Raw genomic sequence first — 13,552 nt, forward strand, 5'->3', positions numbered from 1 at the left:
TATAGTTTTTGTCTTTTTTTTTAAGATTTTATTTATTAATTTGACAGACAGAGATCACAAGTAGGCAGAGAGGCAGGCAGAGAGAGAGGAGGAAGCAGGCTCCCTGCCAAGCAGAAAGCCTGATGTGGGGCTCGATTCCAGGACCCTGAGATCATGACCTGAGCCGAAGGCAGAGGCTTTAACCCACTGAGCCACCCAGGCGCCCCAGTTTTTGTCTTTTAATTAGATTGTATATGCCACTTATATATAATTACTTAGTTAGATTTAATTCTCTTGTCATTTGTTTTGTATTTATCTACTCTGTTTTTCCTCTTTATTCCCTTTTCTCTGACTTTATTTATCTTTAAGCATCTTTCATTTTTTTATCCTTTTTTTTTTTTTAAGTCAGCTCTACCCCCAACATGGAGCTCGAGCTGTTTAGGGGTTATTATAGAAATTCCCAAGTTAATCTATTACAGTTTACTTCACCATTGCCAAAGCAAGCAAGAAACTTAAAGTATATTACATTTCCCCCTTGCCAATGTTTTTGTTACACTTTCCATATATTTTATTTCTACTAAGTGATAAGCCCCACAAGGCAGTATTACCCCTATTGTTTTTAATGGTCAGTAGTCTCTATATTTATACATATGTTTACTTTTTGAAGCTACAGATTTCCTTCTTAAAATTGTATACTTCCATATCAGAGCATCTGCCCATGAGCCTGAAGAACATCCTGTCTTATAGTCATCATACCCTTTGGTATTACTCATAGAGGAACTCTATACAAGAAATGAAGACTCATTCATTTTCTTTTTCTGAGAGCATCTTTACTGCACACTTCTTTCTAAAGGACATCCTCCTTGGGTATAGAATTTATAGTTGACTTTTTATTCTTCAGAACTTAAAATCTTTTACTTTGTGTAATTTTTCTTAAATCAACATTCTTCTTCTTTTTCACTTTCTAAAAAAAAACTCCAGTATAGTTAACATACAGTGTTATATTAGTTTCAGGCATACAGTAGAGTGATTCAGCAGTTTCATACAACTGTACATGACTCAGTGCTTATCACGATAAGTGTTTTCTTAATCCCCTTCACCTATTTCATCCATCCCCCTACTAACCTCCCCTCTGGTGACCATCAGTTTTCTATAGAGTCTGTTTCTTTGTCTCTTTTTCTCTTTGTTTGGTTTCTTAAATTTCACATATGAGTAAAATCATATGGTATTTGTCTTTCTCTGACTTACTTCACTTAGCCTTATACCATCTAGGTCTGTCCACATTGCCTCAAATGGCAAGATTTCATTCTTTTTTAAGGCTGAGTAATATTCCCATGTGTCTCTGTGTGCGTGTGTGCATGCGTGCGTGCTCAGGCCACATCTTCTTTATCCATGCATTTATCAGTGAACACTTAGGCTGCTTCCATAGTTTGGCTATTGTAAATAATGCTGCTATAAACAAAGGGGTCATTTGTCCCTTCAAATTAGTGTTTTTATACTCTTTAGGTTATACCTATTAATGGAATTACTGGATAATATGGTAATCATATTTTTAATTTTTGAGGAACCTCCAAACTGTTATCCACAGTAGCTGTACCAGTTCACATTCCCACCAACAGTGCAAGAGGGTTCCTTTTTCTCCATATCCTTGCCAACATTTATTGTTTCTTGTGTTTTTTATTTTAGCCATTCTGACAGGTATAAGGTGATATCTTATTGTGGTTTTGATTTGCATTTCCCTGATCATGAATGATGTTGAACATCTTTTCATGTATCTGTTGGCCATCTGAATATCTTCTTTGTAGAAAAGTCTTTTCATATCTTCTGCCCATTTTTAATTGGATTACTTATTTTTTTATTGTTAGGTTATATAAATTCTTTCTATATTTTGAATATTACCCTTTATCAAATGTGTAATTTGCAGATATCTTCTTCCATTCAGTAGCTTTCCTTTTAGTTTTATTGTTTCCTTCACTGTGCAAAAGCTTTTTATTTTGGTGTATCCCTGATTATTTTTGCTTTTATTTCCCTTGCCTCAAGAGACATGTCTAAAAAAATGTTGCTATTCTCCATGTTAGAGAGCTTATTGTCTGCGCTCTCTTCTAGGATTTTTATGGTTTCAGTTCTCATATTTAGGTCCTTAATCCATTTTTTAGTTAATTTTTGTGTATAGTGTAAGAAAGTTTTCCATTTTCATTCTTTCACACCTAGCTGTCCAGTTTTCCCAACACAATTTGTTGAAGAGACTGTCTTTTTCCCATTGCATATTCTTGCCTCCTTTGTCAGAGATTAATTGACCATGTAAATGTGGGTTTATTTCTGGACTCTCCATTCTTTTTCATTGACCTGTGTGTTGACTTTTATGCCAGTAACATACTTTCTGATTACCACAGCTTTGTAGTATTTCTTGAAATCTGTAATTGTAATACCTCCAGTTTTGTTCTTTTTTTCCTTTTTCAAGATTGGTTTGGCTATTTGGGGTCGTTTATGGTTCCATACAAATTTTAGATTTATTTTCTCCAGTTCTGTGAAAAATGCTGTTGGTATTTTGGTAGGAATTGTATTAAATCTGTAGATTCCTTTGGGTAGTATGAACATTTTAACAATATGTGTTCTTCCAGTTCATGTGTATGGAATATCTTTTCACTTCCTTATGTTATCTTGAATTTCTTTCACCATTGTTTTATAGTTTTCAGAGTACAGGTCTTTCACCTCCTTGGTTAAGTTTATTCCCAGGTATTTTATTATATTTGGTGCAGTTGTAAATGGGGTGGTGTTCTTAATTTCTCCTTCTGCTACTTCATCGTTAGTGTACAGAAATGCAGTTGATTTCTGTATATTAATTTTATATCCAGTGACCTCACTGAATTCATTTATCAGTTATAGTAATTTTTTTGATGGAGTCTTTAGGGATTTCTATATATATTATCATGTCATCTGCAAATAGTGAAAATTTTACTTCTTTGTGACCAGTTTGGATGCTTTTTATTTATTTCTCTTGTCTGATTGCTGTGGTTAGGACTTCCAGGACTATGTTAAATAAAAGTGGTGAGAGTGGACATCTTTGTGTTGTTCCTGACCTTAGGGGGAAAGTTCTCAGTTTTCTCCGATTAAGAATGATACTAGCTTTGAGTTTTTCCTAGGTGGCCTTTATTATGTAAGTTTTTTTCCCTCTAAACCTACTTTGTTGAGTTATTATGAATGGTTATACTTTGTCAGATGCTTTTTTTTTCATCTGTTGAAATGATCATATGGTTTTTATCTTTTCTCATTTATGTGATTTATCACATTTGTTGTCATATAGGTTTTCATAATATTCTTTTGTAATCCTTTGTATTTCTGTGATATTGGTTGTTATTTCTCTTTTATTTCTGATTTTGTTTGAGTCCCCCTTTTTTCTTTCTTTCTTTTTTTTTTTTTTTTTAATAAGTCTGACTAAGGGTTTACTAATTTTGTTGATCTTTTCAAAGAACCAGCTCCTGGTTTCATTGATCTGTTCTGTCGGGGGTTTTTTGTTTTTGTTTTTGTTTTTTTATAGTTCTATTTCACTTATTTCTACTTTAATCTTTATATTTCCTTCCTTCTACTGGTTTGGGGTTTTGTTTCTTCTTTTTTTTCTAGCTCTTTTAGGGGTGAGGTTAGGTTGTTAATGTTTGAGAATTTTTCTTGCTTCTTGAAGTAGGCCTGCATTGTTAGAAGCATCCCTCTCAGAACCACTTTTGCTGCATCCTAGAGATTTCGAACCATTGTGTTTGCATTTTCATGTGTCTCCATACAGAATTTTGATTTCCTCTTTGATTTCTTGGCTGAGCTATTCATTGTTGAGTAGCATGTTTTTAACCTCCATCAACATTCATTCTTATTGTTGTTTCCTGGAGTATATATAATCTGTTCTACCCCACCTCTCCCACCCACCCCCACCTCCCCACCCCACCACCCTCACCCCCCCCATGGCTACTTTTAAGATTTTCTCTTTATTTTTGCTTTTTATCAGTTTGTGATGTACCTGGGTTTAGTTCTGTTTATTGTCTTGCCTGAGAATCACTGAGCTTCTTGAATCTGTGGGGTGGATGTGTTTCCTCAGATTTTGAATATTATTTGGCATATTTTCCAAAACTGTCTTCTTTTCCATTCTCTCTTTTTCTACCTAATGTGAGTCCGGTGGTATGCACATTGGATTATCTGACTATGGCTCAACTCTATATTACTTTCTGCTTTTTCTTTTTCTTCCTCTTTGTGCTTTATTTTGGATATATAATATTGACCTATCTACTGGCTCATTAATCCTGTCTGCTGTGTATCTACTCCACTGTTGAACCCATCCAGTGAGTTCTTAATCTCTGATTTCTGTTTTTGGAAGTTCTGGGAAATTTTCTGGATTTTTTTATTTTTGTGGCTCCTAAGTTCAAATATTCTATTTTTTCATATTGTTTTTCTACCTCTTTTCTTTTGAATATAGTAATCATAGTTATTTTGGAGTCTTTGGTTAAGTCAAATATCTGGATCAACTCTGTTTTTAATCACTGTTTTATCTCTTGATAATTGATGCATTTCACAGTTTTCAGGGGTAAATATTTATTATATGCCAAACACTGTAAATGCTAGATTTACTCTGAACTATATAATAGTAATCTACAAAGTATTTTAATTTGTTCAGTCAGCTAAGTGACTAGAAGGCCTTATTTAGGGAAGATCTAGCATCCCCTTAACTAAGTATGACTGATAATCTTATGGGTGACTTTTCTGAATTATAAGTAAATGTTTGGTGTGTTCACCTATGTCTTCCACTCTGCTGTTGTCCCAAATCCCACATCTTTTCAATACTGTTTAATACCTGGCATTTCCACTCACTTTCAGCTTCACAGCACATGCTTTCTCCCAGACCTTTAGGAGTCTCAGCCACTGCTCAGTAGCCCAAGAGTTAGCCAGGGATCCAAGGGAAATTTCCATGTAGATTTCTGGGTTCCCTCCCTCACATTCAACCATCTCTACCATTCTGCTCCCCAAATCTCAGCCACCTTCATCCCTCTATCAAACAATTCATCCCTCTATCAAAAAAACACCTTCATCCCTCTATCAAAACAATTGCTCCCTGCTTGAGTTTCTGTGTTGGCTGCTCTCTGAGCCTGATAACTGTTATTTTATATATTTTGTCAAGTTTTGATTGTTTATGGCAAGAAAGTGAGTCTGATACCATCTACTTTATCATAGAACTGGAAACTAACATTTTGCTATCTTAGTTTCAGTTACATTTTTTAGGACACTCATTTAAAAAAGCACAGTTTATGGATAATTTTTATTCTAAGTTTACTTCATGGTAATTTTGTTATTCAGTACTGTTTCCCAACATTATTATTTAGTTGGAAAATGACTATAAGCAGCATCTTTATTAATGTATGAATGTTTCATTTGGCCTTTTCAGCTTTGGTACTCACTATATTAAGAGATAGCTTCTTTGGCATTTGCCTAGTTTGAAAATCATCTAGTGTTGAGAGTCTGCTCTGGCTTGACCCTATTTTCCTGGTAAGCATAGTCCCAGTAACAGCACATCTTGGCAAAAGTGACCTGTTGTCCTGGGTGACTCCCAAAATGGCAGCCACTGGAGTTTAATTCCTTTGGCCTTAAGTTTTATCTCCTGTGAAAATTCAGCCACTTCAGGGGAAGAATGGTAGAGTAGACTGTATTAGTCATTAACATGAAAACAGTTTTTCAGATCCCTTCTTGTAGAGCTGGTTTAACAGTAGCTGGGGAGAAGCTTTTGTGGTTACTCCTTGGTGCCTGAACAGGGTCATACAAGGTGAGAGAGTGTACATAAATTAGAAAGGATTAAAAAAAGATAACTCTTATCATTGTTTTAATCCTCCCCCAAAGAGCTAGGCTACTTCAGTTTTTTTATGTTTCCTCAAGAAGTTCTTCATATAATATGATAGGAGCTATAGCAATAAAGCAAAGTCTAAAATGATACAAAGAGCCTGATAATAATAGAGTAAAATCTAGAGTGATTAAGGTAGGCTGAGGGATGCCAGAAATTGGCGACATTGGTTTCTTCCTAGGAGAGCTTTTGGGTGACTTGGCATTAGGGTTGGGAGACTACATTATATAATCTTTATTCCTCCTGAAGCTTGAGCTATGTGAATGTGTTCCTCCAAAAAAAAAAAAAAAAAAAAAAGGGAAAGAAAAGATCAAGCATGTTTATTTGTTATCCTTGTTATCCTTCTTATGACACCCTGAGAGTAAAGGGATATTTTTAACCCTCAAAGTTAATAAGAATAGGAGAGTAAACAATGGCAACAAAAGATTTGGAGTCTGGAAAGATAATGCGGCAGACTGACTGAATGTTTGCATCCCACTAAAATTGATAAACTAATCTCCAATGTCATGGTATTTGGAGATGTGTGGCCTTTAGGAGTTGACTAGGTCATAGTGGTGGACTGCTCATGAATGGGATTAGTTGCCTTATGAAAGGAATTTCAAAGAATTCCCTTGGCCTTCCACCATGTGAGGATACAGTGAAAAGATAGTCATCTATGTACTAGGAAGCAGGCTGTCACCAGACACCAAATCTGCTGGCACAAACTATGAGAAACAAATGTTTGTTGCTTAAATTACCCAGCCGGTGGTGCTTTTGATACAGCAGTTCAAACTAACTAAAAGATATGGACAGAAGGAAAGTTAAATTCTAAACCAGCCAGTAAAGAAAGCCAAGAGTTTCCACAGATCTACTTGAAGACTTGAGAATTGGGGACAGTAGATGCATCTGAAGATGGGAAGTAAATATGAGACTTAAACAGGAGGGTTGGTTGAATGTCTTAAGAGGCAATTAGATCCCTAAACAATCATGATAGCTTTTGCACAATAGGACAACTCCCTACCCAGCTCCAAGTAGGAAACAAAGTTTACTTTCTGGTCAGAATAATACAGAGTTTCTGGACAGGACATATCAGAGTTGAAAGTAGAATATATATCACTGAAAACATGGGATTGAACGAATGTTTACATACTAAATACAGAGATATCAGACCTCCCCACGCTGGGCTTCCACAACACAGATCATCAAGCTTAAATACCTTTCAGACCGGAGAGAGAATGCTCCATCTCCAGGGAGTTTGCCCAACCCTAAAGAGAAAATACCAGGAACTCTGTGACATGATTGCTCAGCTAGATGACCTTGCAGTGAAGTCCACAGTAGACCTCAAACAACTTTTGAGTAATTACTTAAATAGGAGCAGAAACCAAGTATTTCTAGGCATCTAACTTAAAGACAGAGACTAAACTAAATTTGAAGGAAACAGACCATGTCAAGAGATGAAAATTTTAGGTACTCCAAAATATTCCTCTATTATTTATATTCTCATTGAGATAAAAGATTATATTCATGAAAGAAGAACAAAGGGCCATGAAAAGGGATATTCAGATAATGAAAAAAAACTCAGAAATTAAAAATGCAGTAAGTTTAAAATTCAACAGAAAGAGTAGACTATGAAATTCAGGATGTCTTCCAGGAATTAAAAGGAAATGAAAAATAGGGTATAAAGGATAAGCAAATTATGGATTGGGGTAGGAGAGCCAACATCCAGATGACAGAAGTTGCAAAAAGAGAGAGAGAGAGAGAGAGAGAAAACACTGGGAAAAAATAAAGAAGGAATTAAAAAAAACTTTCCCAAAATTGAAAGACTCAAGATTGTAGTAGAAGGGTCAAAACAGTGAATGACAGTAACCAACACCAGGGCCCATCATGATGAAATTTCAGAACAGTGGAGTCAAAAAATAACTACCACTTAAAGAGAGGAAAAAATAAGGTCACACACAGAGAATCAAAAATCAGAATGGTTTTCCACTTCTCAGTAAGTATACTAGAAACCAGAAGTCAATGAAACAATGCTTTCAAACCATGAAGGAAAATTATTTCTAAACTAAATTCTATATCCAGTCATACTCTTACTCGAGTATGAAGCTAGAATAAAGCCATTTTCAGGTACACAAGCTCTTCAAAAATTTACCTTTTATTCACCCTTTTTGAGGAAACCACTGAAGGATGAACTCTAAAAACACAAAAATAAACCAAGAAAGAAGAAGACATGGTAAATGGGAAAAAGCAGATGGCACATAGGAGGGAGACTGAGGAATCCTCAGAATAATGGTGAAGGGAGATATCAGGATGACCTGAAGCAGTAAGGACAACTATAACAGACTGGATCAGGGCAGAAGGCTCCAGCACAGATTTTGTTAAGGAAATAAAGTTCTTTAAATACTTAATGTGTCTGAGCATTTATTTAGGAGATTTAGACAATTGGCAGAAAGTTGGGGATTAAATTATGGATAGGTACTTAAGAACAAAGTAAAACAAAAAAGACAGTTGTTAACTCCAGGGAAAACAACCTCGGAGAAGAAATGAAAAGTAATCCTAGCATATTACACAGTGCACGTTGATAGAGCAATTAGATACTGATCTAAATGGAATTATAATTATGTTGACAAGATGAAAGGAGGGTAAGATAAGAGTTTGTGATTGTAGGGGTGAGGGGGCACTTAGTGGAAGATAGCTGAATTCTCATTTACCAAAATGGGAAATGGATACACAGTGCTTCAGCCTGAGGGGGGAAAATCATGAAGTCAAGAAGTAACACTGTAGACATTAAAGATTTAGTACCCAGTTCCTATTGGGGGAGGAGTCTCTCACACCACACCACGCAATTTTCTGATACCAGCCAGGTGTCCTACAGCTCAACTCAATTCTGACACTGTCTACCCAGGGATGATATCAGCTTGCATCAGTCCTACAAGACTGCATTCCACTTTCAATGCCAGTTACAAGTCCACGTGATTATCCACTGGGCTAGAAATCAGAGGTTCCCGTGACCCTCTCCTTGGGTTCAGTTAATTTACTAGTGGCTCACAGAACTCTGGGTATCATCTAAGTAGATTACTGAGTTATTATAAAGGCTATTAAAGGATATAAATCAGTAGCCAGATGAAGAGATAATGGGGTGAGGACCCAAACAAAGGAGCTCTGTCCTTGTGGAGTTTGGGGCTCAGCACAGTGGTACATGGGAGTGTTCTTGTTCACTAACCTGTAAGGTCTCTGAACCTCATCCTTTTGAGTTTTTATGGAGCCTTCGTTGCACAGGCATAAGTGATTACATATTTGGCCATTGGTGACTGATTGAACCTCCACTGCCTCCTCTCTCCTCCCCAGGAATCAGGGGGTGGGATTGCCGTCCAGAGTGTCAAAATGCTGGAAAGTACATGGTGTGGTGGTGGTAAGATACGGATTTGACTCCTGGCTATACTCTCTGTGTGACTTCAGCAAAGTCACCTAACCTCTTTGGGAATAAGATAGGGACAATAATTATCACAGGGTGATAATAGATATCAGGCAAAATAATGTATATGGGAATGACTTGTAACTAGAAAATTCCTATTACAATTCTTGGTTTCAATTTGCAAGTATCTTTATGTGTTGAGTTTGTACAAATGTACCTTCTATCCCTGGTATATTATTATTATTATTGACTCTAGGTAGGGTTGTGTATTAGTTAAGGTATAGGTTAAAGTACTATAACAGGGGGAGGACCAAAAATACGGCAGTTCAAACAAGACGGAAATCTGTTTCCCTCTCATATAACAATCTAGAGCTGTGCTATCCAATATGGTAGCCACTACGTACTTGTAGCTATTTACATTTAAATCAAGTACAATTAAATAAAATTTAAAATTCAGTTTCTCATTTGCACTGGCCACATTTCAAGCACTTAGGAGCCGCTTGACTGGAGACTGTTGTATTGAACAGCACATATAGAACATTTTCATCATCCCAGAAAGTATTTTGGGCAGCCCTGATCTAAAGGAATGGTCCAGAACTTCAAGGATAGTTCTGCTCTACAAAGTCATCCACAGACCTGAGTTTCATAAATATTATTGCTCTGCCATCCCCTAGGTAAAGCTTCTTAATGTATTTTTGGTGCCATCGATCCCTTTGGCACTATGACAAAACCTACAGACTACTTCACAGAGTAATATTTTTAAATGTCTAATATAAAATATGTAGGATTATAATAGAAGTTAATTAATGTTGAAATATAATTGTCAAAGTATAAAAAAATAAGATGAACTCATGATATTACAACGTGTGCTTCATTAATACACCAAGTAATGATCTGGTGGCAAATCTAATGGCCACTATAATTTCAAAGTATTGATAAGTGTATGTGATTTTTTTCAAGATAATCCATAGCAAATGTGATGTGAAAATACCTATAATTTCAGTTGGTGACAGTCATGGATATGGCAGATTCCATTTATGGTTTGTTCCCTACATGATAACTGAAGGAAATGCTAAATTTCAGATAGACATTAATGAAAAGAAAGTTGCATAGTTTTCTTCCCATCCAAGTTTACAAGAGCAGCATTCCTATTTATTGATCCCTTGTGGTGGGGTGGGGGGAGTATCTGTGGACTTCAGGGTTAAGAACCCTTGCCAGAGGATGTCAAAGCTGGCTTGGCAATGCCAAGTCCACCCTCTAGATTGTGGAAAGGGCAAGGGTCAGTGATATCTCTTTTAAAGGACATGAGCTGGAAGTGTTTTCCATCCCCATTGGTCAACAGGCGGTCACATAACCACCTGTAGTGTAAGGCAGTCTGGGAAATGTAGTCTTCAGGGCAACCCTTTACGTTGCTATTAAAAATCTGAAAGCAGTTCTGCCAGTAAAAGGAAGAGAAGAGGTGATATTAGGATAAATAGCAGTCTCTGCTACAACTTCATTCATCACTATGGAACTGAAACAAACAAACAAAAAAATGTGTTCCTATTATTCAAAAATGGCTGTTTATTCTCTGACATTTTGTGCATTTTCAGATCTGATTCAGAAATGCCAGGAAGAATTTCACTCTTACTAGCTGTGGACAGGCTCCCTGTGTTACCAGTTCCTGAGATGTATAGTGTCTAAGGGATATAGCATATTTTGAACTACTTTGCCCCAACTCTGTGCATATGCCTGCAATCACCGGCAACAACATTATTAGCTCAGAGACCGCAGTCTCATCCCTGTCAGGGTGTGTTTGTCCCTTATTCAAAGTAGACTCAGTATGTCACCATCTGTACTGACAGAACCAATAACAAATAGATATCTAGTCCTGTCACCAGTGACCAGTAATAGGCTATGTGCAAGAGAGCATAAAAAGTAGAAGGAGGCAGACTTTTTCCAAACAAACAAATCCCTTGAGCAAATGCCCTTTAAAGTTTAAAATAACAACTCCTTCAGTTGTGCATGCAGCTTTTAACTTTTCAGAGAGCTTTAAATACCTTAACTCTTCTCATTTTATTAAGGTACCCAGATCATGAGGGTTTTTCATTTTTCTTTTTTTTTTTTTAAGTTAGTTAAATAAATAGCAATTTTGACACAGCACCACATAGCCGACAGCTTCTAGTTTATAAAAAAAGAAGAAAAGAGTCTGAAAAGGCCTACTTAACCGGCAAACCCTCTTGGCTCTGGCAGGAGGGAAACAGAGCTGGTCCGAGCCCAAATAGCACTTCAAGGGCCAGGCAGCCTCTCGTGCACACCTCTTGTCTCCATCCCAGGGGGTGTTTTCTGATGGAACATGAATGCTCAATGTTATTTTCTTTAAAGTCCGAGATTGTGAGCTCCCAAGGGAAACCCCCACAAAGCCTGGTGCAATTCCCTGTACATCATAGGCACTATTTGCTGACTGATTGCTTCTATTTTATGAGCATTTATAATGGCCTTTTAAATAAGTGTGATTTTAAAGTTTGCTGAATGAAGAGTGGTTTTTATTTAGTTTTAGGGTCACCATCGTCTTGGTTTTTTTTGTCTCCCTTCCCCCCCGTCCATCTCTAGTTTTAAAATGTGATTCACTAGGAAAATATGACTCTATTAATTGAATTAATCTTAGAGCCAACTTTTCAGGAACCTATCTATTTCTGTAAAGTGAGATCCACTTGCAAGTGTACCATTTGGTGCCAGCACTCAAATTTTCCCTGACTCAGTTGCTCCGGTGGTGCTTCAAATATCTTCCCATAAATCAGGCAGCCAGTGCCCCATACTTGTGAGGATTATTTACAGGGTCTTGTGATTCAGCCCAGGATCTGATAGTGATCTTGGTCGGGTGTTATAAATAGGCTAGGCTTTGCCAATGGCTATTTTTATAAGGGAAGCTTTCTAAGTTGATTTTCTTTGAACCCAGAATGACTTTCTCCCTCTGGCTTCCCCTGTTTTCCTCTTCCACTGGGGAGATCCTCTCTTCTGTGGGCCTGTCTCCCCCCGCCAGCTGGTGTCTGCAGAAATCAGAAGGAAGATGCATGCCTGGCACAGAGTTGCCTGAAATCCTATATCTTCACCCCCTTTTAGTATTCTCTTTCTTTCATCCCGCGGGAGAATGGCACCCACCCCGCCCATTAGGCCACAGGATCTCTGGGACTAGCCACCTTGTCTGAAATAGATACCCACCGGCTCTCAGGCAGAACAATTCCCTACATTCATACCTGAATGTATATTTTACAATATTACCTTTTGTTTGTCTTTGTAGACTTGCCCCTTCCCCAAGTTGGGGGAAAAAAAAGTCCTGAGTTACTGCTGATGAACCGAATTGCCTCGTTTGAGGTAACCTCAACCCCATGTGTGATTAACACCTCTGCCCCAGGTGATAAACTAGATCGCCTGCTCAGGCCTTCCCCAGGGTTGTCTTTTCCCCAGGTCTCCAGAGGTCTCTTTCCTTCTGGTGGGGTACCCCTACGTATGCCATGTGCAGTCAGACACGAGAGGCTTGCCTTCGGGCACTACCCTTTCTTTGCATCCTTTCCCCAGGTTTTTATGCCGAAAACAGCACATTCTCAACATGAAGCAAAAATTGATCCTGCTCTTTTTCATCCTGTGTTTTTGACCATGCTGTTCTTGGCAGTCAAATTTCCAGGCTTGGGGGTAGAATTGATAGCTTCAAGCATAAGTTAAATTGGTCGGCAGCATGCCATGTGTAGTCTTAGTCCCCCTGGATAAATTACCAGCATCTGTGGCTTCACCCACCCCATGGCCTTGAGTGTCTCCTTAACTTTACAACTGGCTTGCCTCTTGGAGCCCTGCCTCCACCCTTCCACCCACCAGCCAGCTCTGAGGGCTGGAGCGCTTTCTCACTTCTTGGGCCAAGTACTGGAAGTAAAAGAGATTGTTTCAACCTCTGAGTTCCACCACAGGGTCAAGGGCCCTAGAGCCTGGTGCTGCAGTCTGGCCAAAGGGACCACAAAACAGGTCACCAATGATGTCCATCCATGTTCTGAGCTTTCGTTCTGCCTTTCCCTGGGATTAATGTCCCATCTTATAATAATAGTGAAGATCAAATAAAATAAGGCATTATAATTGAAATGCTTGATGAAAAGTAGACAGCATAACAGCAGCAAAAATAAAAATAGTAGGTACTGTTTTATAGGCAACTGTTGTGTCCCGGATACTTTGTTTAATGCTTTAAAGGAACTGCCTCATTTAATCCTGATAACTACTCCTTTAAAGTATTAGTATGCCCATGTTACAGAAAGGAAAGTAAGGCTTAAAAAGATGAAGTTATT

The 13,552-nt window shown here is 37.7% G+C and overlaps 1 protein-coding gene across 7 annotated transcripts in view; it reads left to right on the top strand.

The window, feature by feature from the left end:
- The window catches only part of ATG7 (autophagy related 7), a 245,926-nt gene that overhangs the window by 188,926 nt on the left and 43,448 nt on the right, over positions 1 to 13,552 (top strand). The window lies entirely within an intron of this gene.

This window comes from Mustela lutreola, chromosome 2, assembly GCF_030435805.1.
Source record: "Mustela lutreola isolate mMusLut2 chromosome 2, mMusLut2.pri, whole genome shotgun sequence".
In the NCBI taxonomy this organism is placed as follows: Eukaryota; Metazoa; Chordata; class Mammalia; order Carnivora; family Mustelidae; genus Mustela; species Mustela lutreola.